The following is a 25,063-nucleotide window of genomic DNA, read 5'->3' as shown; positions in this document are numbered from 1 at the left end:
GATAATGGTGTCATTATTAGATTTAATGGTAAAGTATAATGATGAGGACCTACAAGTGGGGGAAAAAGTAGCAGCTTTGTTTTGTTAGGGTTTAAGATCAGATGATGATTAGAGAGCCAGTTTTCAACAGTGTTAAACATATTCTGGGACAATGTCATTAATTTTGTCTGGGAGGTGGCTGAGCAGATTAAAGTGGAGTCATCTGCATACTGAATGTAAGTTGCATCTGGGATGACAGAGTGGAGGTCATTAATAATGATAGAGAAAAGAAAGGGTCCTAGTATAAAGCCCTTGGGGACTCCTAGGGTGATGGGTAGAAGGGAGGATAGTTTGCCCTGCCATAGGATGGCCTGTTGTCTACCACAGAGGTAGGATTGAAACCATTGGAAAGTGTAGTTATCTAAGGAGAAGGCCTTCAAAGTATGGATGAGTTTTTAGTGGTTAACCATATCGAAGGCCTTGGAGAAATCAAGAAAGAGGGCTGAGGTTAGTTTGTTATTATTTTGGTTATGGTTTATGATATCAGAGAAGGAGAGGAGTATTTGCACTGTAAGTTGCTCATCTTGAGAGATAACCAATATTATTTGCTTTGTTAATCATAAAATTAAGCATATGTTTTCAAATTTCTTAAAAGATTTTAATAAGCATTCACTTAGAGTATTTTTTTATCATGTGAAAGCTTATGTTTGGTTAACAAAAATGTTTTAACAATATATGTCTATAATGTCCAATTTTCAAGATATGAAAGTTTGTTTTGTGAAAGTTTACAAAAAATATAATTTGGGATTGTGTGCATTATAATATATTACAGCACCTGTGGAGAAGACTATGAATGCACTGACTGTTGTCCCTGTAAAGGATACTTCATACTTATAATATTGCGATTTGTACAGTTTAAATAGCTTTTATTCTTGATAAAACATTTACATTTGTTTATCTTGTGTTTTTTAAGTTTATTTTTCTGAAACCGGTCTAGAATGTAAGATATGTGCAGGTTGCTTGAGGTATGACATTCCTGTTTTTCCGGATTGCTACCTGCCTAGGAAAAAACCCTATCAATATCATACTGTCAACAGAACATGTCTATATCATAACATCAACAGCTTAGGTTGTCGACTCCTAAAACATCAACACCTAAGCGTTGAAAGCTAACAATAGCAAAGGCCACATCAATGAATTCTTTCCTCAGGGAAAGAATTCAGGTGGCCATCCGTAAACAAAATAAACAAACACACCCAAGCATAGAGGGGGGCTTCACCCCCCCAACTAAATATACCAACTCCGAGATCGCTCTACATTGGGGAAAGGACAAATCCCCGATAACAGCCATGCAAATTCTTTCCCAAAGCAATAATTAGATGATGTGGCCATTCCTATTGTAAGCGTTCGACTCTTAGGTGTCGATGATTAAGCATTCGACAACATACGTTATTGACAATTCAATAGGAACCCAACAGAACATACCTCTACAAAATGAAAATGCACTTGGTGACTAGGGACGTGGACTAGTTGTCTTTTGATCCTCATCTGACAACAATTCTCAGGAAATCATTTTATTTAGCCCAGCTGACAGCCAATGGTATATCATCAAGTTCTAAAGGGTAATTACTCACTTACACTCAGCTTTGTGCAGGTTAGCTATCAAGTACAATAGCCCCTTTGAGTAGTCTCTCACTTATACCAAACACTGCCATACTTTACAAGAATATAAAAACTATCCAAAATAAAAAAGATCAATGTTCAAATGGAAACACCACAATGGAAAACAAAATATGGAATACAAGACTTCAAAATGTTGTTTTGCTTTCAACTGAAACCAATAATGGTTTACAGATTGAAGTGTATGGGATGGAGTTAGTATTTAAGGTAAGATGTCAGCTTAGATTTTTGTTTTGAGGAGGCCTGTTTCCTAATAAAGATAAATGTGCTAAACCATTTTGAAATCTTGGATTTATATTGTGTCTTCCATTCTGGTAAATCTCATGTATGAAGTTATTCGGCTACCAAGACAGGCTGGAGTTATATCTCTTTATTAAGTGTTTTATAAACTTTTGATGGGAGATCTCATAGGTTCATAGGTTCATATGTTACACTAGGCTATCTTTCCTAGGGCGTTTATAAGCCTAACCAGAGTGGGTTTGGCTTTCGCCACCCTTTCAGATTAGTTGACTGTGCCTCTGTATAGTAGGTCACAGAAGGTAGCCCTTTTAAGGTTAGTTTACTGTACCTCTGTCAAGCAGGGACACAGAAGAGATCACAGGGGTAAACTTCGATCTCCCATCCACTCGTCAAGATTTCTCTTGAAGAGGGTCAGTGAGGGGCTCTGCCTAACATGGATTGGGATTTTGTTCCAGAGTGAGGGGAGCCTCTGGGATATGAATCTGTCCTTCCAGCATGTCCTATTTATTTCTGTGCTGAGGTTCAAGTCCCTGGAGCGTGTAGCTCTAAGTGATTTGTATTTCCTGAGGTGAAGCATGTCCTAATAGTTGGACATGGCTTTATACGTTGGACACAAATCGCCTCTGAGTAGGCGGTACGCAACTAAGTAGAGCTGGTGTTTCTTTAGCTGAACTGCATAGGGCATCTGTTTGAGCCCCTTGATCCTCTTGGTGAGGTACTTTTGGGGTCTTTCCAGTTGCTGCAGGTGTCGGGTAAGGTACATCCCAAATGGGGCATTGTATTCAATTATGGGCCTAATAAGTGATGAGTAGAGGGGCACAATGACCTCTCTTGATCTAGATGTGAATCCTTTCATGATAAGTTGGGCTATATAGAAGGTCTTTCTAACCACTTTGGCAACGTTATTGTCAAAGGAGAGATTGCTATCTACTTGGATCCCCAAGTCCCTAATTACTTCTTCCGTACTTAATGGATTACCACCTATGCGGTAATTTGTGGGCACTTTGTTTTTCCCAAAGGGGATGACTATGCACTTTTTGGCATTTAGCTTTAGGCCATGGCTCTGGCACCAGTTATCCATCTCTGTGAGACCCTTTTGGAGGATGCTTGTGTCAGCCAGAGAGTCGATTACAGCACCCAGTTTGCAGTCATCTGCGAACTTGGTCAGCCATAGTCCACCCATGTTAGCCTGTACCTCGGAGAAATATATACCGAACAAGAGAGGTCCCAGGACTGAGCCTTGTGGGATGCCACTTGTAACTGGTTTAGAGACTGACATGGCACCTGCTATTCTGACCATGTGAGCTTTATCCCTGAGCCAGTTTGCAACTCATCTTGTGACATAGAGGTTGATATTTAAGCTGGTGAGCTTATTTATGATGCCCGAGTGGGGTACTGTGTCGAAGGCTTTTGAGAGGTCCAGGTAGGCTGTGTGGACTACCTTCCCTTCATCTATGGCTTTGGTAACTGTTTCAAAGAAGTAGACCAGGTTCAAGAGGCAAGATCTGCCCTTGACAAAGCCGAATTGGGTAGAATCCAGTGTCTGGAAGTTCCCGATGTCTTTGTTTATGATTTCCATGATGATACGCTCCACAGCTTTGCAGACCAGGCTAGTCAGGCTTATAGGGCAATAGTTTCTGGGGTCTGTTGTGGCACCACCTTTGTGGAGTGGGACCACTGTTGCTGTAAGCCATTCCTTGGGTACATATCCTGTGGTAAGGCTGAGATTAAACAGTGACTTTATATGAGGGTTTAGTTCTTCTTGGAGCTCATGTAAGACGCAGCCCGGGACACCATCTGGTCCCATTGATGCTGTGTTTTTTGCTTTGGAGAGGGCAGCTCTCACCTGTGCATCTGTGATCTCAGGAAGGCTACACTCTGTTGGGATAGACATTTGCTCTTTTGGGGGGGAAGGGGGGGAGAAATTTGCACTGAACATTTCTGCCAGGATGTTGGCAATGTCTGTGGGTTCAGTGTATCTTTTGTCATTTTGCACTAACTCAGAGCATATCTGAGAGTTGCCTCCCAGGTTTCTGACATAACTAAAGAAGGCCTTGTGATTATCTTTAGTGTCTTGTGCAATTTTTCTTTCGAAGCTGGCCTTAGATGATTTTATGAGGGATCGTAGTTTCTTGCTAGTACTGATCAGAGACGCCTTCCCTTTTTGGGATTTTTCTCTATCACGCAGTAGCTTTCTCCTTCTGTTGTATAGCTTATTTATGGCTGGGGTCCACCAGACAGGTCTCCTGCCTTTGGAGGAGTGAGTTTTGGTTGTATTTGGAATAGCATGCTCCATGCATTCCTGTAGGTGTCCATAGAATGCTTTTGTAAAGGATTCTACATTTTGGGCCATATTTTCCACGGGCCCGGGGGCATTGAAGGATTCCACCTCGGTTTTGAGAAGTGTGAAGTTTGCTTTTGAGAAGTTCTTCACTGTGGTTTCCTTGGCTAGGGGTGGGGATGGAATATGGATGTCCAGTGAGATTAGTTTATGGTCTGATCTTACCAATGAGGGCTATACCTCTGGTATGGACCATAGAGATCCAATGTTGGTGATGACCAGATCCAATATTTTTTCCCCTCTTGTGGGAGTGGTGACCAGTTGTTCCATAGCATTTGAGTTTATAAATTCTAGGAACCATTGGGCGAGGGTGTTTGGGCTTGAGTAGTTTTCCCAATCAATGTTTGGGTAGTTGAAGTCACCCAATATAATGGTGTTTGGAGAGACCTTCATATTCTCCAGTAATCGCAGGAAAGCCAAATGAGGTTGCTGTGTTTGGGAGGGTGGTCTGTAGCAGGCTACAAACTGAAAGGCAGTTTTGCCCACTGTTAGTTGCACATGGATGGTCTCCGATGCTTCGTGCAGTGCCACTAACCTGGAAGTGTGGGTATCTTTGATAAATATAGATACTCCCCCTCCTTTTGTGGTTCGGTCCGAGTTTTGGGGCCGGAAAGCATGGTATGAAGTATAACCTGTTAGTGTTGGGGTGCTCTCGGGAGCCTTGGACCGGGTTTCTGTTACTGCATAGACATCGATATTCTCCATACTGAGGAGAGTCTCGAGTGCGTGCATCTTGAGGTTTAGATTTCTGGCGTTGAGCAGCATTACCCTTAGTTTTTTTTTTCTTTGTGTTGTCTATGTAGGTGGGTTTGTCTTTTGAGCCTTGCCTAAAAAAGGCACTATGGGGGAGGCAAGAGCCTTTGCCGGTATTCAAAAACCCAGGGGTGACAGGTGCAAGTCATCCCTAGTGACGCAACGTGGCTTGTTGAGCATTTCATCCCAGGCTGACAGACACTGGATCCCCTTTGAATGACACCAATACTTTAGCCAATTGTTAAAATTGATCATTTTGTCTTTATACTGTGGCATCATTCTTGGTGAGGGTAAGATGCTACTCAAGGTCAGGGTCATTCTGGCCTGGGCTACATGATCAAAGAGCTCCTCTATGTCTTTTTTCATGTAATCCAGGGAGGTACGTCTCAGGTCATTCACACCAGCATGGACAATGAGGGAGTCATATTTGTACTTGCTTTGGAGTGACCTGAGTGCTTGTGTTATGTGGCGGATCCTGGCACCCAGCAGGCAGCTTACAGTGACCTTCTCCTTGTTCAGCCTGGTGAGTGGGACGTCAGTGTGTCTGACAATAGAGTCACCTATTACAGGTGTATTAGGTGTGTTGTTTAGCCTTAAGGGCTGTGACTGTGTGACACACTGACTTTGTGAGCTATGTGCTATGTGGGTATTGTTTCATGGTAGGGGTTGCTTGGATGTCTGCTTTGGAGGTCTCTGCTACTTAGGCAGATTTTTATTTAGAACCTCCGAGTTTGTTTTTGTGTGTTTATGTGTTTGGTTTGCTGATGCGATAGGTCTATGTGAGACTGGATTTTTGGTGTATGTGGTGACCTTCTCCTCCTGATAGGCTGTGCCAGTACTGGGTTGAGAGAGCTTAGCCTCCAGTTTGGCTATATAGTTGCATCTCTCACATATATTTGAGCTTGTTGGGAGGAGGAGAGGGTGGTCTGTATACATAAGGCAGTTGTAACATTGCCTCAAGATTCCCAGACTCACCAGCTGGACTGGAGAGTAAACCCAAAACTGACCTTTGGACATGCCTGAATAATATAGGGAACTACTTATTGACTGATCAGAAAGAACCGATAGGGAGCAAGTGCTTAAAAGGAGTATAAGAGGATGTAGTGCTTAAGTTTATTAGTGTTTACCTATGAGATTACTTATACGAGCAAGTGCAGGGCTTTAGAATGAAAATAGAGTGCTTATTTTGATATTTAGAGCAGTTCTAAGGGAAAAAGTGAAGAGCAGACTTTGTGGAGCCGGGAATAGTTTAAACCTGTTTAAGCGGTGCTGCTCGACACTGCTCTGTGTGCAAGACCGCGCAAAAAGAGAGTTGCAGGGTTTTAAGAGAGAGAGAGATCAAGGAGCTTGGAATTGACCCAAAATGGCCAATAAAACTACAGCTTCTAGGCAGTAACCACTCCTACAGGTTATCATGTCAACAGAAAGTCAATTGTTCTAGACATTCTGTTTCTACTCAGGTCTAATATCCACACCAGTACTAGAAACATGGATCTATGTTCTCACCAACAGATAAATAAAGTGGAGAGACCAGTTTGCAAACCTCTGGAGTAACATTCCCCTGCATGTTTACTAGTGTGAATCACTGTCTTTTAAAGGTAAACTAGATAACTGGAATGTTGCACACACATTTTCTCCATGACTGACTGTCATGGTCCTCCCAAACAAAATGGGTACATCCTAAGGGAGGGGGGCTATATTACAACATCAAATATTTAACAGTTCGAATCACTAAAGGTCGACCTTTAGTGATCAAATTGTTAAAACATCGAATGTTCAGAAAAATAAATAAATAAATAAATAAACAGTGTAGGCAGGGGCACTCCCACACCCCCCACTACTTAAATATATAAACTCCAAGACCGCACTACATTGAAGTAAATGGAAATCTCCCCTTACGGAGATTTCCGTTTACTTGTTCGATGTTCTGTAGTTTCTCTATTTTCATGTCGACAATGTCAGATTCGACATTGTCAGCTTTCTAGAATGTAATATAGACCCAACGGAGGGTACTGGCAAAGAGAGAATGGTCATGAAACTCACTTGCCTTGGAATATCCATGAAATCATGAATCTTAGTGCACAAGTATATTGCATATAGGAAACAATACCAAGTCGTGATAACAAGTACAAACATGTTTTAGCAAACCAAATGGTTACTTTGAAAACTAGCAAAATGTACAGTACAAAATATATATGTTCAGTAGTGAAAGACAAAAAAAATTATGACTCCACCTAGATTTATTAAATTAGTGAAAATTGTGAATTTATAAATAGATTGATACTATCTGGGTGCAGATGAAGGGTAAGGAAGAAATTGCTGTCTAAGAAAGATATGGCTGCAGTTAGACTTTGACAGTCAGTCAAAAAATACTGAGCAATGAAAAAAAAACTAATAAAACAGAAATAAAAATATGATTAATGAAGTAAAACAGGCAGAGGATAAATGAGCAGAAATTCAACTGATGTATAAATGCCACGGTGAAAAGAACCATACACATATTATGTTTGACAGAATCCTGTTAAGCAATATTGCCCATTGATGACTAACATGTGAAAAGTGGGGAAAGAAGAAAACTATACTAAGGCTCCCAGAGGCAAAGTGGAAATGATAAGACAGCATAATTTCAGGTTAAAGAGGCAGAGATAACAATATAAAATTAGCAAGAGGTAGGGCATTGATTTTTCTATCAAGTCTGCTGCTACAAATTTTCAGCATGTAGAAAAACATGTGATACAAAAGAGCAAGAATGCAACTAACTTTAATGATGGCATTACAGTCTGTGCTATAGATGATGGTAAACATGAGAATGTGCTGCAAAAACAGGAAAACATACTACAAGTGAATCATTTCCACTAAATAATGTGTGTTGGATAACAAATATCCTGATTCAAAGTGGATATATATATTTTTACACTAGTGTGTAACTAGAATGAAAGAAGATGAAAGCATTGCAAAGTATGATTATTCCAAATAATGCAAAAGAGTGTAAGAGTTAAATAGATGAAGCTGATTAAAGTTCCATTGTTTTAAAGGACTTTGGCAGAGATACATGCCCTTAAGATTTATGTAGAAGTATGGGGCAGCTGCAGTGGTACAGTGGTTAGCGTTGTCACCTAAGAGCAAGAGGTTATCTGGTTAGATTCTTTGCTGGGGTGTCTTCTGTGTGGAGTCTGCATGTCCTCTCTGTGATCAGGTGGATTTCCTCTGGGCGCTCTAATTTCCTCCCATACTCCAAAGACATGCAGTAGTTGGATTGGACACTCTAAATTTGCCATAGCTGTGAGTGAGTGGTACGGATGAACTACCACAGCTGGTTTAGCTACCCAATGGTAGAAACCTTGGCTCGAGATGATTGTCACTATTGAAGTAACACCCAGCCCTCATATGCAAAATGAGAAAAAAGGGGTTGATGATGGATGTTCTATTTTTTTATTTTGGACAGAAAAACAGGAAGATTAATCTGAATATGAAAATAGGAGACTATGCTCAGATGCAGCATTGTCTTATTTTGATGAAGCAAGCCTACACTGTTCAGAACAGATGCCATCTCTATGAGACTTGTTGCAGTTTTAAGTCAGATATAAGGAAGACCTCAGTGAGTCATATGCTAGTAGCTTCCTGTATGTGACTGGAAAGTGATAAAGCCAAATTTAAAAAGAAGGAAAAGGAGCTAGTAATTATTTAAGGATGCATACATTTTTCATATAAATATTTTTGGTTAAAGATGTAATTTAATCACAAGTGATCTGACACCATATTTAGTAAAAGAAAATGAAAATATCCCCTTGAACTTTACAGATAATCTTTAAAGTGTACTGGGGGAACACTAGACCCCAGGGAAGACTCTCTGTACTGTAATGACACTTCAAATAAGGGTGAGGAGAGTGGAGGGGCTTTAGACAGCAGGGGATTACTCTAATGTCATATGCCAAAATGTCACTTCAAACAGTAAGAGTATGACACTAGGGATTTAGGAATATGACTTGAGACTGCAAATGTCTGTGGTGGCCGTAAAAGGAGACATTGGGGATGCTCAGATACAGAAACAGGTAGCGAGACTATGGTCTGTGTATTTGTATATGTGTGTGTGCATTTGAATGTGTGCCTGTGTGTTTTGGAGAATGCTTAATGGGAGAGGGATGGCAATGCTTTCACAATTCGGCTTTAGTTACCTACCATGGGAAGTACTGATCTGCACATAGCAGTAGGTAATAAGATTCAGAGACATACAGATTAGCCCATAATGAGGTCTTTCCTCACAACAGCTAGTATATCTTTGAATTCCTAATTTTTGCATTGTGGGGGTAGGGCCTTTTTTGTATGTGCCATACAGCTCACACTGGGGCTGTTACTGAATCCCCAAGACTGTTTGCAAAAACATGGAAAGTAGGTTTCAGCAATAAAACCTGCCACAAAATGAACAGTAGTGATACAGGTGTCAAATATTAAAAAAAAAAGGATTTAAAGTTTAAGAGAAGACAAAGTTCAGAGAGTATGAATTGTTTGCTTAAGTATGCAGACTAATTGTGCTTAGGGAAATTCAGAAGACGTGAATCAGGACATTGCATGGGGCTCATTGAATGGCTGTGAAAAGAAAATCAAAGCCAAAATCAAAAATGTATTTTCCCACCATATCTGAAGTAACAGAAAACAAATATTAAGACTTTGCTATGCAAGACCAATACAAAATTATTTAAGGCTGTTCCAATACAAGTGTATGGACTCCTCAGAAAACTCTGGGTTGATTGGAGCATTGATTTTGGTAGGTTAGCATGCAAAAAAATATATTTTATATGAACCTGATGATTATTCCAGGATACCTGTTAAGCAGCCATTGCTTTTCATATTCTTACATGGGCTGACACACATTCTTGAGAGCATATTTACAATTTTGTGAAACTTGCAGAAAAATTGGACTGAAAATGGTCTGCAAAGTAACAGCAATCAAGTTTAAAAAAATTCTGTAACTGTCAAGGTTTTACGCATATAAATGTTATCCCACATTGAGCCCATGCCAATATACCAATGGAACTCTTAATGAAAAGTATCAACAAGGCAGTTTGCCCTGCCATGCTGACACTACCAAAACAAAACAAAGCACAAAGTTTGAAAAAGCAGGAACTGACGTGTCAAATTAAGACTGTTTTGTTGAAACTAAAAATTATAATGTTGATAGTTACAGCAACAACATCAATACAAACAGCAATAATAATAATAATAATAACAATGATAATACTACTACTAGTACTACTGCTAATGCTACTATTAATACTACTAATATTAATAATGATAATACTAGTACTAGCACTATTACTTCTGCTATTACTACTAATATTACTACTAATAATAATAAATGTTTTTTCAGACAAATCCATTTACTTTCCCAAGAATGGACTTTCTTGTCTGCTGCCCTACATAAAATAACTAAATCTGAGGCAACAGCACCTTAAGATAAAGGGAGTTGCACCCTTGCAGGATCCATAGACTAGTCTTTTAACACTTGAGGTAGTGATGAGCTTTTAAAAAACTAACTCCAATGGATGTGCATATTCTGCTTGTATTACTGTAGGTGGTAGAACCCCGACTTTACCATTTAAGATCATATACAAGGGGAGAGCAGAGCAAAGGTTAATAAGAAGAAATAAGGGGAGACGGACATAAAAATACTAATAACTTTTTTCTTTTTCACATAATATGAATATAATATATGCATTCCGTTGCCTTCTAAGTAGAATATGCACACCCACCATGTTTCTGCATCCTTTTTCACTGAATGCTTCCATTTTCTCCCATATCCAAAAGTCAAGCTGTAGAATTATTGATTCTTTTGTGCTTCTAAAACATGCATACACTGTTTGAGGTGGCTGTGTGTGTGTGTGTGTGTGTGTGTGTGTGTGTGTGTGTGTGTGTGTGTGTGTGTGTGTGTGTGTGTGTGTGTGTGTGTGTGTGTGTATGCGTGTGTGTGAGTGTTTGTGTCCTATCCAGAAAGAGCTTCTCTGCTTTGCTCCCACTAGGAGGATAGGTTTCAGCTCCCCTGTTACATTGAAATGAATGAAAGCATTACCAGAGTATCAAATTTCTATGTATTTATCTGTCTGTCTATCTATACTTATTTGTGTTTCAATCATTTAGTTTAAAATGCTTTCAGATTATATATTGTATTGCTATAAAGAACTTAAATAATGTAGCACCAGTATGTAATAAAAAAGTAAAGTCCTACCCCACACCATGGTTAACAAAAGCACAAAATATCATGATAAAAAGGGATACAGCCTGGAAAAATTGGTATACAAATAGAAATCAAAATTTGTTCCAGCAATTTATATGTCTTAGAATCCTCGCAAAACACCATGTCAAACAGGACAAGCAAACATACAATACCAATCTACAAGACAAACATCAACTAGGTGATGTGGTAGATCTACAGTATAATTGTCTGAGGACTAGGCAGTGGTCTGTTCTATCATTAGAGTTTACTGCAATTTTTAGCTATTTTATAATAACTGCACAAGTTTGGACAGTTGTGAGTTTTGAAGGTGAGTGAATACTAGAGCAGCATAGAGGAGAGATAGCAATAAGAAAGTAGAGGCAATATGTCTTTGCCAGTGATATATGTTCTTACTCAATTTACTTTTTCCAGTCTTTTGGGTTTCTAGTACCATGACAGGAATGGACCACATTCCTAAGTCAAAATATAAATAAAATTAATGTAATTAGTATTGTTTCAGTCTTTGATGTTAGCCAAAAGTAATCTTCGCAGCACCCACAATGTGCCCAGAACTGACTGCTTATGTAATTCTGCCTAGGAGGTACTTGCACTGGTTGCATATCTAAATGCAACTTTAAATTCTTTTTTTTTTTTTTTTTTTTTTTTTATGAGACCCATTGGTCCTACCACTATTGGAACTGTGTGAGTATTCTTCTTTTACATTGCCCTCATTTCTGCCTGCAAAGCCTGGTATTTTATAACGTTGTGTCTCTCTGTACATAAGGCACTATAATCATTGGAAGTAGCAATTTTAATGATCATGTGCTACTTTTGTCTTCTTTTTATGAATGGCTATATCTGGTTTTCTCATATCTATTTTTTGAACTGTTGGTAATGGGTGATCCCATGTGACATGAACTTCTTCATTCTCTATAATGCTTTGTGGCTTATGTTTCCAATGCTTCTCAGCTACATCAGTATTGTAATGTTTGCACAATCCCCAGTGCAACAGTCTTGCCACATTATTATTATTATGCTTTTCAGTATACAGCCCTCTGCCATTAGCGTATCATACCTATTAATAAGATGTGCAACTTTTTCTAGCTCTGTTTTAAAGAACTTGCATTTGTCTGTTTCTCCCACATGTTCAATGGACTTCGTAAACAAGTGTGTACATTATTTACTTATTCTGTGTTGCTATGACTATTTATTGAAGTTCAATTGTTTTTAATTTTCAGTTAACGTGATAGATTATGTGAGATGGAGTATATAAACCCCAGAGTTGTTTAGTATGTTACATCTGATGAAATCTGTGAAACAAAAACATGGTGATTTAAACGTTTATGTTTTTATAATAAAGTTTAATTTGGATCATCAGAAGTCAAGCCTGGTTCATCTGCAGTGCTTTTTTGGCTGGTTATTGGTTGCTGCACTTTGTATGGCTTAAACACTGTTTTCCTGCTTGGTTCAAACGTGTACATAATCTACTATCCTGGGCCACCAATATTAACTTTTCATCTTCTGGTTTAAATTCACTTTCATTAACCATTCCTGCATCAAATCCTGATTGACATGACGGTGTTCCAGGAGTTTTCTGTACTAGCAACTATATTTATGCCTTTTCCACATTTCTTGCCCTTTGATCTTTCTCCTTATAGTCTTTCTTTTGCCTTTTGGCATATTCAGCTGTTGCCTGATTTTTGTCTATTTTCTGTTTTGACTTCCATTCCCACTTGACACAGATATGCTTCTCCTAAACTAAGCAGGGAAGTCATCTCAGACTTTTTCTCTTCGTGTTTTAAAAATTTCACTATGTTTGGATATGGTGAGGTTAGCAGATATGTATGCAGTCCTACAATTGTAGATCTATGCATGTAATACATTTTGTGGAGGCCCAAACCTCCTTCAAAATGAGGAATACATAATCTTGTTAGGCACACTGATTGTTATATATCATTTGAAAAGCAGAAAGTATTTTTCTTGATTTCCTGTCCAACTGATCCAATACATTTTAGGGCCAGTCAATCACCCCAAAACTGTAAGAACAGGAAGAGGAAATTGATTTATTGTTTGGACTTTGTTCTTAGATGTCAGGGATGCTTTCAATATTCATTTTAATCTTCTAAAATATTCCTTACTGAGTTTTGTTCACATTTGTTCATGTTTTATTACCAATTCTTCATCAGTTCCGATATATTTATACACTCCCTCCTGTTCAAGTTCCGTTATATCACATTCCTGTCCCAGACTGATGTTTTTTTGGCGCTGCAACTTTCCTGCTTTAAAGGTTGCTTTTGCACATTTATCAAGACCAAATGACATTCTTATATCATCTGAGGAAGTTTTAACATCATGCAGTTGTGCTTTCAGCTCCTCATCTGATGAACTATACAGTTTTAAATCATCCACAAAAAGAAGAAAAGTCTTTGCACTTCATTGTTTTCTGGAAGACAAATTGTAACCATGACCTAAACTGTTAAGAAGACAGCTTAATGGGTTAGTGGCAAAACAAATGAGCAGGCATGACAAAGAATCACCCTGGAATATTCCCCTTTGAATATTTATCCCTGGGATAATAATTTGTCCTTTATCATGGCATAGCTGCAAAGTGGTCTCCCTCTGTTTCATCATCACTGTAATATAATTGATCAATGTAGGGTGTGTCTCATACATTTGTAAGCACTTCTTTATCCATAAATTTTGGATGCTGTCAAATGCTGTTTTGTAATCTATCCATGTCATACTTAGATTCTTCCCCTTTTTAAAGTTCTCCATTATACCTTTATTTAACAGCAAATGATCCTTTGTTCCATATGACTTTCTTTTGTTACCCTTTTGTTCTATTGCCATGATTGAGTTTTCTTCTAAATGACTATATGTCACCATCAGTTCCAGTATATCGGTAATACATTGTTGAAAGGCAAGCTATTAGTCTTTAGTTTTTAGGATAGCTTGCAGGCTCACTCTTAATCAGAAGTATCATTTTTCATGTTATTAGCCAGGTTTCCATCTGTTTGGGATGTGTATATAAGTAGTTCTTACTCAGGTCTAAATCTTCATGTAAAGATAATACATTAAGCTAGAAGTTAGGTGTTGCATCTTGGCCTGGGTTTTTTCTATTTAGGAGCTTTTCTTCATTTTGTTTCAACTTCTCTTTGTATTACTTTATCCCATTACATATCCTGTACAATTGAGCTTCTTACTATTGATTTTACTTCCTCTAGCCATTCAGCATCTTTGTTATGTTTCAAAGGGTCTTCATAGATATTTCAACAAAATGCGTATATATTTTTCTTTTTTGGTGGTGTTTCTTTTCTTTTTACTTTGTTTCCCAATTATGTATAAATCTTTTTTTTATCAATGAATTGCTTATCTTATAGTTTCCCTTTATATTTATCTGCATATCATTTACGTTTTTCTGTCTGTGCTGCATCTTTAATTTATTATTTTCAATAGTGCACTATAGGTCCTGCTCTGTTCTGATAGTGCACACTGTTTTTATCATGTATATCTTTCTAAGTATATTTGTTGATCTGCTCCCTCTTCTATACACTTCTAACAGTGACACTTCTTGCTTAATTGCTTTATAGGCTTCTCTATTTGATGCTTTCTGGATGGCATTTTATTTCTCCCCTTCCTTTCCCTTATTACTGTATGCTTTTGTGGTCAGCCATTATCTGTTATTAATTTAGCTGCACAGTGATATATCCTGTTTATTTCTGTTATACTGCATGAATTTCTATCAGCAGTCTTGATTACTGAGTTCATCTGTTTTATCAGACTTCTAACATTTTGTGTCTTATTTACTTTCTGTAATGTATTTCTTTCATCAATCTTAATATGTCTATCCATCTTTACTAAAGCAAGTAACTCTTCCCTTAGATCATTTTTTTCTAAGCTGAGGCCACATTCTTTGTTGTCTGTTTCCTGCAGGCATTCTACAGAAAGTGCCAGAACATCTTCCTGTGACATATTCTCTTCAGCTGCATCCTGTGTCATCTGTCACTCTTTCATATGGGAATTCACTGGCCTATCAGTCTGTAACATTGACTTTGTCAGAGTTGCCACCGTCTCCTGCTCCTTCCCTGGTTGTGGAACTCCAAATGAACTTTTGTAATGGTTTCCTACTGAAGCCTCCAGAGCATCTCCATGTGGCAAGTGATCAGATACTTCTCTTTCCATTTGTTTCTCCTTAATTTGGGGACTCATTGTTCCATTATACTGTGATGTTACCTGAACTGGATTTTCTACACTAAATCCTTCACTTCTCAGTTAATGCTTAACTTCAGTTTCTATTTTTTTAATATCTCCATTACTAATCCTCCTTCCTACTTCCCCCTTTGTTTTCTTATTTTTTTGTATTTGCCTGTATTTCTCTTCAGATATCTTTTGTGCTGCTTTTTGGTATTGATTAGTTTTGATTTCTCCTTTGCATAAATATTGCACTACAATTAAATCTCTTTTTCTTTTCCATGTCCATGTTTCTTCTTCAGATGTCTCCCACTATACCCATTTCTCCTTACTTTAGGCACTCACTGTTCCATCATACTGTGATGTAACCTGTGTTAAACATTCTATACTAAATCCTTCACTTCACAGGTATTCCATTAAAATCAGGTTCTATTCATTTAATTTCTGCTTTACTAATCTGTTTTACACTCTGCTATTGTGATTTTGTTTTGCACTGCAAAATTTTCCATATCTGGGTGCCTTTGGCTATATTTCCTTTTAAATTTGGAGCTACTTAGAATAAATATTGCATCATGTCAGATGTCAGTTTTTTTCCCATGTCAGTGTTTCTTTTTTATACCTTTCAAAAATCTCTAGGTTTTGTTCTTTATATTGTCTCTCTTTCTCTTGCTTCTTTTTCCAAGTGGCCAAAAGTTTATTTGTCTGTGTAATGTTTTTCATGGATCTGTTTTATTAATGAACGCAAATTTAAATTTGAAGCTTTTGACACATGTTCTCAAGCATGTATTTTTCTTTCCTCTAATTTCCCTCTTAATGTTTTTGAATATCATCTATCCATAAATTCTGGGCTTCTTGCATAATAGCAAAAATAAATTTCTTCCTTATCTTCAGTAGTCCACTCTATCATCTTTATAGCTGTTTTTTTTTTGTCAGTTTTTTGGACTACTATTTCAATCGGCAGGAGGGACATCCTCCCCCTGAGCCTGGCCTTATCCCATTCTAGGATTGTTTCCCTGCCTTGAGGATTCTACACTGTGATTTTTTTTTCCAGTCCTAGCACCAATGTGCATACCAGGATTTGGTAGATTCCATGTCTTGAAGATTCTACACACTGTAAGTTTTTCCAGTGTTGGCACCAAATGCACCTACCAGGATTGGACACATTTTTATCCTGGGAAATGTGCACCCAGCTATCTTTTTTGTTTTATAACCAACTTCTGTCCATGATATATGCTATATAAAATACAATGTGTGTGTGTGTATATATATATATATATATATATATATATATATATATATATATATATGTGTGTGTGTGTGTGTGTGTGTGTGTGTGTGTGTGCGTGTGTGTGTGCATGTGTAGAGCTGTGTCATCTTGTTGAGATTTTGTGAAAACAATGCCCAGCATGTGAAGGTACTCACGAAGACTTGAGGATTAATTAATTTCCAGCAATGCCACTTCTCTTTCTTGCTGATTTTAACATATTTCTATTAGAAGCACATATGTTTTATACTCTGTATAATGTACCAAGGTTTTGATGAATTTTTTTAACTACATGTGATGCACAGTATTCAAATTTCAACTGGTCATCTGTGATGGCACTTAGTACTTTTGTATGGTTTACTTGTTCTATCATGGGTGCTATTGGCACAGATGATAGTAAATAGTATTGTTTTGGTAAAGGTATGTTATAGGTAAAGCAAAGTAATTCTGTTCTTTTTTAGGGTTTAGTAGTAGTAGTGAATTATTTAGCCATGTTTCAGTTGCTAAGAATGATTGTCATACAAGATCTTCCGATTTAGAGTAATTTGACAGAGCAGATTAGGGTCAGTCAAGTCATCATTGTATTGAACTAGGGTAACTTTGTTTGTAGCAGCAGAGAGCTCAGTGATGAATATGGTGAAAAGTATGGGGCTTAGTACAGATCCTTGTGAGACACCAATAGCTACTTCTAAGAAGGTAGAGAAATAATTTTACATTTCATTGCTTATGCACTGTTTGAGAGACAGCTATGGAACCACTGCAGTTATGAGTCGGAGAGCCTTAAGGATGAGAATTTACACAAATGTTTCTGTAGATGGACAGTACCAAAAGCTTTTGATATGTCTATGAAGATGGTGGAGACTAGGCTTTCAGGCATTTCTGTGAATCTTGACAGTATTAACAAAATTCAGCAAAGCAGTACTTGTGCTATGATGAGGACAGGAACTTGTGTCACACTGAAGACAGAAGCTGGTTATCAATTCTATAGCTGAGATCTTGTGTGTATATATATATATATATATATATATATATATATATATATATATATATATATATATATATATATATATATATAGAGCACCCTTTTCAATTTAACTGACAGAAATCTCTCAGAGGCCCACGTGAGTTTATTAAACAAGGGCTTCTCCTTTTTATCATCACAAAGAGCACAGATCACCGATGTTCTGCTGGATCTCAGGCTTTATCTCAGAAAACTGAATCTGAAAGTGTTTCTGAGTAACACGGAGGACACAGACTCAGAATCCTCTGACGACCCTGATACACTCACAGCCCCCAGAAAAAAAGAGTGTATTCACCCCAGCCCTCAACTACACGCTTTCAGCCTTCCAAAAAGTGTGTGAGCAAGATCTCAGAGGGCTTCTTAATGAGCCTCACTCCATCAAATGGTACAACCTCTCACCAGCGGAACTGGACGCCATGCGGGACTTAAGCCAGGATCATGATCTGCGTATCATGAAAGCAGATAAGGGAACGGGCCTTGTACTATGTAAACCTATGTACAAAAACTTAACAATTTGCTGCTTAACCAGGACTTTTACAAGGTTGTGACCTTGAACAAAGTGAACAAAAGCTTCAATACCATTGATAAGCTGCTCAAAACCCTGGAATGCAAGCAGCATATCACCCTAGAGGAATTTGTTTTTCTGTCTGTGCATAACCCCAGCCTAGGAAGAGCATCCTCAAAGTACACAAGGACCCCACCGACCCCCCATTCAGGCTCATCATCTCTAACCATAAAACCAAGACAGAGACAATATCGGAATACCTGGACTTCATTTTCAACCCGCTAGTTCAGGCGATGGATTTTTACATCAAGGACTCCTGGGATTTTTTAAACATTTTGCATGAGACTAATATTGATTTCTCAAAATGTATGTTAGTAACGCTAGATGTAGTAGCATTGTACTCCAACATCCCTCACAGGGAAGGTTTGGAAGTGTTAAAACTGTTTCTCAACAAGCATGCTAAATTCAGTGTTTTTAAAACTGAAATGCTTACAGCTTTAACCACAGTGGTTCTGAAAAACAACTTTTTCTGCTTCAATGGAGCCATCTACCTACAGACCAAGGGGGTGGCGATGGGGTCCAAAATGGCCCCCTCTTTTGCCAACCTAGTCCTCAGTACATGGGAGAAGGAGACTTTGACCCATATACAAGGCTTCCACAAAGCCCACTTATATCGTCGTTTTATTGACAATATGTTTTTTGTGTGGGAGGGTGACAACACCGAGCTGGACACCTTCCTTATGACACTCACAAACAGCATCCCATACCTAGACTTTGTAGTCTCAGGACGAGGGACTCACATCTCCTTCCTTGATACTCAGTTAACCATTGACCCCAGCACTGGCAGCCTTACCTCCAATATGTACCGGAAGAACACTTACAGGAACAACTTCCTCGATTTCAAAAGTCAGCACCCCTTCCTTATAAAGAAGAATGTGCTCAAAGGGCAGTACATTCGCCTCTCCAGGATCATCTCAGACGATGATACCTTCCTCAAGGAAAGCCAATTCCTTTCAAAAATGTTCATCCGCCGACATTACCCCAAACAGCTAGTGGAGGATGTCTTTCAAGAAGTGGCCTCCCACAGATCAGACAGACACCCACCCATCCTTACTCAAGGCTTCACCTCCAGGGTGACCACCAGAACTACTGAACCCAAGAACAGAAACTGTAGTTTCCCCATCCCCACCAGCCGAGATATGCAACCCATTAGGGATATCATTGGCAAAAACTGGAACATAATAAGAGCGGACCACAACACCCACCAGATAGTGGATAATGAGCCTGTCTTCTCATACAAGAAGACCAGAACGCTCAAACAAACCTTTGAAAGGAAAGAGACCCCCATACTCAAGAATGGTGCAGACCCCCATGAGCCTGCTAACCCACAAAACCTCAAAGGTATGGGCCCTTGCAAACATTGTGTAGTCTGCCCTTTTATACACTCAGGCACATCCTATACTTTTCAACACTGCAACATCACGGGGCAGTTCAAAGCCCAGCACGACTGCCACTCAAATTTTCTAGTCTATGCAGCCTACTGTGACCAATGTTTTTCCTTCTACATTGGAAAATCAATTAGAAAGCTCTCGGACAGGGTGAAGGAACACCTTGCAGCCATCAGGCATAATGACAGTTACAATGCATTAAGCAGACATGCCATGAGCTGCAACGGCTTTGCCCGTTTTAAATTTCTAGTGTTAGAACAGGTCGAGCAGTTTTTTGGAGATTGCAACACACTACTGGAGCTGAAGGAATTAAGATGGCAACTCCTCCTTGAAGCAAAATACCCCACCAGGGCTCACCAAGAATCTCAACATTAAATGTGCATTAAAGTGGAACAACTAAAAAGTTACAGCATGCCCTCTAGTGGCAGGATGTTAGATTAAACCCTTTGTTTTATAGCAGTGTCTCTCATTAGTCCAAATACTACTGCATTGGCGTAGTCTATCTACCAATCACAGTGAAGTAGTTTTTATACCAGTTAGACTACTTAAAGTTCGCATAGTACTGCAAATTCATTACATTTTGCACTGATGAAGTTCGATTGTTATCAATAAAACGAACAAAAGTGCTCAGCAAATAACAGTTCTGGCTCAGTGTCTATTCATTGGATTTCTGTTTTTGTTTTTAACAGTTCGGAAGTTTTCAGTAGTATAAGTTTATTTCTTCTTAGTCTTATTCGGTTTTGTTTTTCCTATACACATATATATATATATATATATATATATATATATATATATATATATATAGTTATATACATTTGCGTAATATTTTTGAGATATAATTACAATTGGTCCATAGTATGAAAGATCTGTAATTATTCCAACCTTATGCAGTGGAATATCGAATTATTTTTTTTTTTACATAGTGAGGGGACTTTATTTTCAGTTATGGATATGCAATAGCTTCAGCTACTATTATAAGATATTCACCGGGTAGATTATCAGGGGCAGTTTTTGTAGGTTTTAATTTTTTGTGGTATTTTTTGATGGTATCTATGAAACTGGTAAAAAGGAGAAATGAAGAAAGTTATTTCATTAAGTATGATGAAGACAGCCACTTGGCTTAGAGGATTAAAACGCTGTTAATGAGCTGATGTTCTTCATCTCACATTGCTGCAGTCCTTACATATGGGTAGTCCGCTGTCCTCGGTCGGCCCGAATACCAAAGTATTAGGCTGACGTCGGTCAAGGCGCTTAAAACTGACATCAGGACGTCAGGGTACAAAATCGCATGACCGACGTCATATCCTCAGTCTTTTTTGCCGCATGGTCCGATGCAGAAGCAGCGTTGCAAGTGCCGTTCTGAAATTTTTCGAGTTCGGAGTTTCAGACCGAATCCAAGTTGGCTAAGTACCCCGTTGGGGATTATTCTGTTTTTTTCTTGCCTCAGTGTAGTACCGGATGTCAGAAAAAGTGAATAATTGTATTTCTTGTGGGAAACAGATACCGCATAGGGATTATCATTCTTTGTGCATTCCTTGTTTGGGGCCTGAGCACGACGTAGTCGGGTGTCGCTTTTGTGCTAGGTTCAATAAGCGCACTATTAAGCGAAGGTTAGATTGTGCTAGGCTGGTCTTCTGTAAGCGGTGCAATTATAATATGCCGTCGGATTCTCTGGCGCCCGCTTCCACGAAGAAGCGCAAAGATAAAACAGTTAAACCCAGGCAAGATGAGTCGTCCGTTCCGGACGCTGGTTCTTTAGAGGCTTCAGTGGAACCAGTGGGTCCGACGGAGACTTCTTTAGAGTCTCAGGGGGAGACTTTAATTTTGCAGGATGTGGCCTCTCTTGAGGCAGGGCAGGCTGAAGGGGCTTCTCAGGTTACTGTACTCCCCTCCCTTCCCAGGGTGGTTAGGCCCTCTCCTTCTGTTTCCAAGGCTTCTCCCAGGGGCAGGCCAGGTTTAGCTTCTGTTGGTGTCACTCCTAGTTCAGCAGGGTCTGTGCCTAAGAAGCACATGCTTAAAATGGCAGAAGATTTGATTACTCTGATTAGAGGTTCTTTGCCCCCTCCTGATAAAAGGCCTAGGGTGGAGCCAGAGTTGGGAAGTTTTGAACAGGCTTCAGATGTTTCAGAGTCTTGACTGAAGACTTGCAGGAGTACTCTCCTTATTCTGATTCTGATGCAGAAGATTCCACTCCTTCTGCTTCTCCTCCAGAGGATTTTTCTTTTCAGAGACACTTCACTCTATGAGGGAGCATTTTAAGTGGGAAGGTCAAGACTTCTCTGATTCTCGGAAAAGGCTTAGGAATTTTTGCTTTTACCTCAACATAGGCCCTTAGCTATACCACCTGTTCTGGATGTTGTGCAGGATGTGTTTTCAGAGGCTTCGCTTAATCCTGATTCTCTGCCTCCTGCGCCTGTTAAACCAGATAGGTATTACAGGGTGCCTGAGGCTCATAAATATCTTTATAAGAGTCCTAGGGCGGACCCAGAAACTATTAGTCAGGGACCCAAGGGTGTCAAGGCCTCTGTTGTAAAAATCCGGTTCCTCTTGATAAAGAGGCCAGAGCTTTGGATAGATGGGGAAAGAAGGTCTATACTTCTTCTACCTTAGCAATGAGGGCTTTGAATTGCCAGTTTCATATGTTGAAATATCAAAACTTTCTTCTTTCTCAATTGAAATCTAAGGTGGATGCTCTGGCAGAAGGCATTGAGTGTAAAGAATTACAAGATTTGGTGCATGTCTCTGAGCAGGTTGGTAAGCATTCTTTACAATGTGGTTTTGATGCTGTGCAGGCCTCGTCTAGGGTGGCTGCCACTGGTTCAGTTCTTCGCAGGCATGCCTGGCTGAAGGATCAGAATTTTTCTGACCATGTTAAAACAAGGATTTTGGATGCTCCTTTGCAGTCTGAAGTGTTGTTTGGTCCACCTGTGGAATCAGTCTTGAAGAAAATGGAGGACAAGGCTAAGTCTATGCAGACTGTTAAGGATTTTTTGCAAGTTCAGCCTCCAAAGTTTAGTAGGAATTGGCCTGCTAAGGGGTGGACGTATCCTTCTTATGATTCTCAGTCTAGGGGTAGATCTAGACGTGGTAGGGGCAGAGCTCAGAGTTCCTTCAGACCTAGAACTGGGAGTTCACCTGCACAATCTTCGAGTGAGGGTAGGGGCCAGTCCTTTCGTAAACAGGCCCAATGACCTACTTTTTCAGCTGCCAGATCCCTCTTGCCTGGCAGCACCTTTGGGAGGAAGGTTGGCACTTTTCAAGGAAAATTGGATTTTAATTACCCAAGACAAATGGGTACTGGATATCATACACCGAGGTTACAAGTTTTATTTCCATACCTTGCCTCCTTTCAAAGGCATGCCAGACGTTCCTCCTCAGCAAAGACTAGAGGCTCACAACCAAATTTCTTCTACTTCAAATAGGAGCTATACAACTGGTCCCTCTGCCAGAAGTGGGCCTAGGATTTTATTCTCGCCTGTTTCTAGTACCAAAGAAAGGGGACACGTGGAGACCCATTTTGGACTTATCTATCCTCAACACATATCTGGACATTCCCAAGTTCAAAATGCTGACGTTACAGCAGCTTTTACCTCTGCTGGGCAAAGATCACTGGATGGTGACTCTGGATCTCAAGGAGGCTTACCTTCATGTTCCTATCAGGCCCAGTTGCAGGAAGTATCTGCGTTTCGGGCTGGGACTTTTCATTATCAGTTCTCTGCATTGCCCTTTGGCTTATCTACTGCGCCCAGAGTGTTCACGAAGGTTCTGGCTCCAGTGGTAGCTTTCTTCAGGCTAAGAGGAATACAAATCTACCCTTATTTGGACGATTGCCTGATTCTGGCTCAAGGAAAGGACAAACTTCTTCATCATTTACAGTATGTGATGGCAGTGTTAAGATGCCTAGGGTATTCTGTGAACGAAATAAAGTCCAGTCTAGTACCCTCTCAGGACATGTGCTTTCTGGGTGTGAGACTGAATACAGCATCCCAGATGGCCTTTTTGACCCCGGACAAACAAAAGAATCTTTCTCTTTATTTCCATCAATTGTCTCGTCAGTCCAGGCTGACTGCAAGGACAGTCCTTCAAGCCTAGGGGTTCATGGCATCTTGTATTCTGGTACTTCCCAATGCCAAACTGCATATGAGGAAGCTACAATGGTATCTCAAAAATGTATGGACGCAACACTGCCAAGATATGGACACTGTCATTCAGATAATACCTTGCATTCAAAAGGAATTTTTGTGGTGGGCTCAGGAATGTCACCTAAACAAGGGACTCTCTGTGACCCGACCAGAGGCGAGTCAGATTCTAACGACAGATGCCTCAGACAAAGCTTGGGGAGCTCATCTAAATGGAAAATGGGTACAAGACACGTGGCCTGCCAGACTTCAACATTTACATATCAACTTGAAGGAGATGTTAGCAGTCCAATTTGCATTGATAGCTTTCAAGGATTTACTTCTTCCAGGGCAGGTGTTGATTCAAACAGACAACACAACTGTCATGTGGTACATCAACAAGCAAGGGGGACACATTCATATCCTCTATGCAGACAAGCAATGATTTTGTGGGAGACTGCTCTCAGTTTGCAGCTAAATCTTCAGGCAAGGTTTCTGCCAGGAGCACAGAACTCCTTAGCAGATGTGTTGAGCAGACAAATTATGGATCCCCACGAGTGGAAATTGGATCCTCATGTATTTCAAAATTGACAGTGTTATGGGTAACTCCAGACATAGATCTGTTCCTTCTCCACTAAATTACCAGCTGCCAAAGTTTTGCACGAAAGGTTTCATCCCACAGCTTGGAAAGTGGATGCTCTCTCATTCAATTGGAGCAATCTTCACGTGTATGCCTTTCCACCACTGCCTCTCCTCCCAAAGGTACTCCTGAAGGTCAGACAGGACAAGCCAACCATGATTTTAATAGCTCGGATTGGCCTCGACAGCACTGGTACCCATTACTGAGAAGTCTGGTGGGTGCGGAGCCTCCATGGCCTTTGCCTTCGATTCCACACCTGCTGTCTCAGGAGAACAGTCATTTACTCAATGTCAAACTTCACTCTCTACATCTAACAGCCTGGCATATTCTGTTTTAAACCCTGGAGGGTCTCAGCTTCCACAACAAGTTTTGAATGTTATTTTGGAGGCCAGAAGGCCTAGTACAAGGAAAGTTTACGCAGATAAATGGAGGAGATTTTTAATTTGGAGTACAGCAAAGGACTTTGATGTTTCTAAACCTAACTTAAGTGTTGCTCTTCAATACCTTACTGAGTTATTGGACAAAGGTTTGTCCTTCTCCTCTATAAAGGTTCATGCTGCAGCAATTTCTGCTCACTATGACTGTGACCCACCATTATTTTCTCATCCTTTGTTTAAGCAATTCCTTAGAGGGGCAAAGAATATAAGACCAACTCGTAGAGCTCCTACTCCT

Source organism: Protopterus annectens, chromosome 4.part0, assembly GCF_019279795.1.
Source record: "Protopterus annectens isolate FY-2018-M chromosome 4.part0, PAN1.0, whole genome shotgun sequence".
Classification (NCBI taxonomy): Eukaryota; Metazoa; Chordata; order Ceratodontiformes; family Protopteridae; genus Protopterus; species Protopterus annectens.
The sequence above is the reverse complement of the archived record's forward strand: the minus strand, read 5'-3'. Positions refer to the sequence as shown.